The sequence below is a fragment of the Limulus polyphemus genome, unplaced genomic scaffold, assembly GCF_000517525.1.
Source record: "Limulus polyphemus unplaced genomic scaffold, Limulus_polyphemus-2.1.2 Scaffold2881, whole genome shotgun sequence".
Lineage (NCBI taxonomy): Eukaryota > Metazoa > Arthropoda > Merostomata > Xiphosura > Limulidae > Limulus > Limulus polyphemus.
The window spans coordinates 61,006-66,018 of NW_013668491.1; the positions used below are offsets into that span (position 1 = coordinate 61,006).

At 35.1% G+C, this 5,013-nt stretch overlaps 1 long non-coding RNA gene across 1 annotated transcript in view; it reads left to right on the forward strand.

Annotated features, from left to right (window-relative positions):
* The window catches only part of LOC111087944, a 10,811-nt gene extending 6,176 nt beyond the window's left edge, over window positions 1-4,635 (forward strand). The window contains exon 3 of the long non-coding RNA XR_002612559.1: window positions 4,503-4,635. This is a non-coding gene — a long non-coding RNA (uncharacterized LOC111087944). The remainder of the gene's footprint in view (window positions 1-4,502) is intronic.
* Window positions 4,636-5,013: the final 378 nt, after the last annotated feature.

Here is a 5,013-nt window from a genome sequence, read left to right on the forward strand (position 1 = left end):
GCGCTATAACAAACGCTATAATTCACAACGAACGTCTCACATGCTCGACTCAACAATAATCTCTCTCTCTCTGTCTGCAGTTCAATTACCCATTGTTAACGTCACGTCTTGACCGTCTTATATGTACAAGAATACCGAAATCTAGTAAACTCCCGAGACTTCATGAACGTTCTAGAAGCGCATGACGTGTTACTAGCGTCACGTGACCTCCGCTGTCGTAACAGTATGTTAATACTAAACTATAAAACAAACAAACTATGAAATCTTGGCTTTTACTAGGATTTGATTCAATGTTATTCAAACATAACTGTTTAACAATCTATATTTTCTTGTATGAAATGAAAATAATTTTTATGAACAAAAAGTTGGCTCATTAAAAAATGAATAAGCTAACACATTTTCAGCATGCACACAGAATATATCATATATATCATTAACATACATTAAATTATCTAGCTGCTGGAACTTAATTGTAAAAGTTGTCGACAAAACATATCATAAACATATAAGTTAAAGCCCTTATCGGCATTATCAACTATTGAGGGTCGTCTCCTGTTAGTTATTGAAATACAATAACTACTGGTAAATGTAAGAGTTTCATATATATTTAGACGCATAATTTTTAACTCGTCTTTCAGAAAGTTATTGGCTAAATATAAGAGAAACTGTTCTATGAATCCTTTCAAGATTATATTTACCGAAACTACCATGAGTTTTAATGTCCGAGAGGAAATTCTCTTTATTCGTTTATTAATTAATGTTTTTTTTTTTTTTTCATAGATAACAACTAAAGAAAAAATACCAGGTGGTTTTCAGATATCTGACCATCCAATAAATATTAGATTCAAACAACACCAAAAACAGAACGTTTAGACAAGTAAATATACTGTCATACTGTTCAATGTTAGGAATGAATCATGTTCCAAAAAAAAAAAAATAACTGCGCGAACTCTCCATATTTGTTTCACTCTCCAGCTGCTTAAGGTATGTGAAGATTGAATGGGAAGTATTTGCTGGAAGCCTTATCTTGGTGACTTAATACCATATTAGCCTCGTTTCCAGACATAGATCCTTTTTGATTATGTTGTGTACCGTTGCTTGGGGTATGTAGACAGCTCTTGACACTGAATTTTGTGTTTGTGGACTTTCACCTGTTACAAGACATCATACTTTGTGTACCATGGTTAGAGTAAAACTTGTTGCAGGTCTATTTATAAAGAGTCCTGCAGCTCTAAGTTGACCCATGATCATTTGTTTATAATGCCATTACGTCCAATGATATCCTTGTCTTGGAAATTCAAAATCGGCAATAAAAACATATCCTTATATTTGAGTGTGTGAACATTTTACACCAGAAAGGGCTATTACATACGTTCCTAAAAATGACTAATTTTCGGTGGCATACTAAGGCTAAAATTTTCAAAATGTACTTTATATTTACTGTGCATTTCATGTGAATTGCTGATTTGCTTAATTAAAATCGTTTTAACATAATGTAATCAATCCTCTGTAGGTTGTAAAACTATGTACTAAAGGTGGCATAATTTTACCCAAATAGCTTCAGATTAATTTGATGGACAGTTTCATATGAAAATATAGGTCTCTGGGATTTTCAGGCTTGCGTATCTTACAAAGGATGTAAAATAAAGATGTTCCTGATTCTTCAGTGATTTGGTCTGGTGCTTTTATTCGGATTTTTTTAGCATGTCTGCGGTTTCCTTTCTGGTAGTTTGGTATTTCTGGAGATGGTCGGTTTGAAGTATAACATAGGATTCATCATTAGAGAGTTGTTCTGCTTCTGTTATATCTAAACACTTGCGCCATACGACTACAGAACTACCTTTATTTGTGGGTGTGATGACAACATCATGTTGATTTTAAAGTTATGCCAATGTTGTTGTTTTTTACTCTTCTGTGGTTAGGCTGCGGTTACACGTACATTGAGAAAAATATACTTCGTTAACTTTCTCTCAATATTTTCGATGAAATGCTCTAAATCTGAAATTTTCATTCGTTAGGTATTCAAACGTTATCATATAATTTAAATAGAGTGAGAAGATCAGGTTTGAGGAGGGAAGGATATCAACGTCGTCATTGTCAGATTTTTCAGGGTATTTTGAACGGATATCTTGTTGCTGAAGTGGGCTCATTAAGCATAAGTGGCAGAAAATTTGTGTAATGCCTCTTTTAGTGTAGGAACACTAATCTAAGAAAATACTTTTCGTTTATTTCACTGATTTTCATGTGTATTGCATTGAGTGTTCCGTTTATTCGTCAGCCATCTCGTATAAACCCTTCGTTTATAATTTGATCACATAAGCAAATACTTCAAAAAGTATTTGACTATAGCATTTTGTTTTCAATAAAGTAGTACTAGTATGAAAAAAACAATTTCAAAAGTCGAGCCACAACGTTTATAGAAAGGAAATTATGCTTCGACGTAAGCTATTTTATTGGTGTCTGTCATGTTAGCCTATTTTTAATATCGAGCAGATAAGTTAGATAGTTCACTTAACGAAAGTTAAGTGTTAAGAAAGAGATTGACGTCTTGGAGGATAGCTAAATGGAACAATAGTGTTGGGCCCTAACTTCACTGTCTTAAAAAAAATTATTAAATTTTACAAGCGATCACTGACTCAATAGCAGAAAATATGACTATTTTGGTAGGTAGATGAGATATCCCATCAGATTCGGAAATCCGGAAGCCTAAAAATGAGGTACATGGCTGTGAAGGGCATGACCCAGGGATCATTTTGCAGTGCCTGTTGTGGACCACCATCACGCTATGATTATGTTATTTCGTCATTATTTTAGTACTCCTCTCTCTCTTATCCTCTTGCACTTGATACAGAAAAGGTCTTCATATTTTCTGTTCCTTATCCGATTTTAAATCGTTCTCCTCCTTCTGCTCTCATCCCCATTTTAGGGCAGGTATTTGGATACATCAGTAAGTTTACCGCTCCTATACGCTGACGTACTTCTATTTGAGGTCTTGAATGCACCTCCTTCCCCGAAGCTTCTCTGATCTCTCTTATGGCTAACGTTCTGCCATCGTGGTCACATCCATACTTGCTATACTTGTTACACCTCAGAAATTTTGCTACTTTACATTTATAGGTTAGCTTTTAATCCGACATCGTTCCCATCTTGACAAGAATAAAAATTCGGATATTCTGGCTCGTTGTCTCAGCACTTCCTCACAGGTTTCACAAAACGTTTCACATTATTGTTATACCTTATCTATGGAACACGTACCATTACAATTATTTGAATTAGGTAAAAATCACCTAACTCTACTGACGAAAATCAACCATAACTTCTTTGAATTTTGTCCAATTATAGACCGGCTTACATCTCTGGATTCCTCACAAAACAATGCATATTCCTGTTGTTCTAAAGGAAAACGAATAAATGTCGGACATGGTTCCTACAAAGTGCCATGTCATTTTTGCTGCAGTTGAAACATAAGAAATATATGATTTTACTTGGTTAAGCTTTTATAGCTTTTGTTGTTAATGACTGTAGTTAAAAATATAAATATTCATAATTTCTTATAAATACTATAAATATTCTAATTAATTTAGAGTCACTTTTATAATACAGTTGTTCACTTGATCCAATTTGTTTGGTTTGTGCAATTATATACACTAAGTTATTGATGCTAAGCTGTGCTTTCGTTTGTTTGCCCACTTGTTATAGTGTCAAGCAATGATTAGCAATTTTGATCCCACGTCTTTATATTATAAGCGCAATCCCCTGTTATTTGCAATGATTGTTTGTTTGTTTTTTGAATTTCGCGCAAAGCTACACGAGGGCTATCTGCGCTAGCCGTCCCTAATTTAGCAGTGTAAGACTAGAGGGAAGGCAGCTAGTCATCACCACCCACCGCCAACTCTTGGGCTACTCTTTTACCAACGAATAGTGGGATAGACCGTAACATTATAACGCCCCACGGCTGAAAGGGCGAGCATGTTTGGTGTGACGGGGATTCGAACCTGGGACCCTCAGATTGCGAGTCGAGTGCCTTAACCACCTGGCCATGCCGGGCCGTATTTGCAATGAAAACTTGGTGTCAAAACATGATACATAATAATAGTAATAAATAATTAGATAAAGTAAAAATAAGTGAATTAATAAATAAATAAATAGCAGTGGGTTTCTGTTGACTGGATGCTTATCTTTGATCGATGTTCGAACTTAGGGTTGGCGCTACTCTACCTGGTGTCTATATTGACAAACGTGCTCCAACATGACTCCATAAATTAAGGAAGGACAGCTTGAGCTTTGTTTGACGGTAAAGATTTTCTAGCAAGTAACAATAACCAGCATAAAAATGACAAATCGTGGAATTAACATCAGGAGTGTTGTAAACAGGCATTTTGAAATCATCAGATATCTGTAGTCATTAAAGTACTTATGGTTTTGGAAATAATTGAATTAATGCATTAATACGCACAGTGCTGTTTGATATGAAAACCTAATTTTATTTTTCATGTTTTCAGTGACAATCAATGGTGAACTTCCGTTTAAAGGATTTTTTCTGCAGGCCAGAAAGGAAGATTCTCAGAAGATCTTAACGGGAGAGTTCTTGACGTCATCAAATGCTGTTCAAACCTTGAATTGTCAGCGTGGGTTAAATGTAAGTGTAATTTAAGAGTTAAATATTATTTGGTAGTTAGGGTAATTATTGATTACAGAGTGTGATTCATCCGAATTATTGCGATTGTAAGTTTCCAATGAAACTGAACGATCAACAAAATTAAGTAATTCTATTTTTGACGCTTCAGTATTGATTTACAGTATAACTTATTCATGAGTATAAATTTCAACTAGGTTAGATAATCTTGATGTGTTAAACCTGTGGTCGGCAACCTATGACCCGCGGATCACTAAGTGACCCGTGGCAATAATTTGGCTGACCCGCCAAAAGTTGGCTTCACCATTACAGCCGTAAGGGCACAATCATTGTTCAGCTCAAATTTCTCGGCTATGTGAGAAGAACAACGATATTAA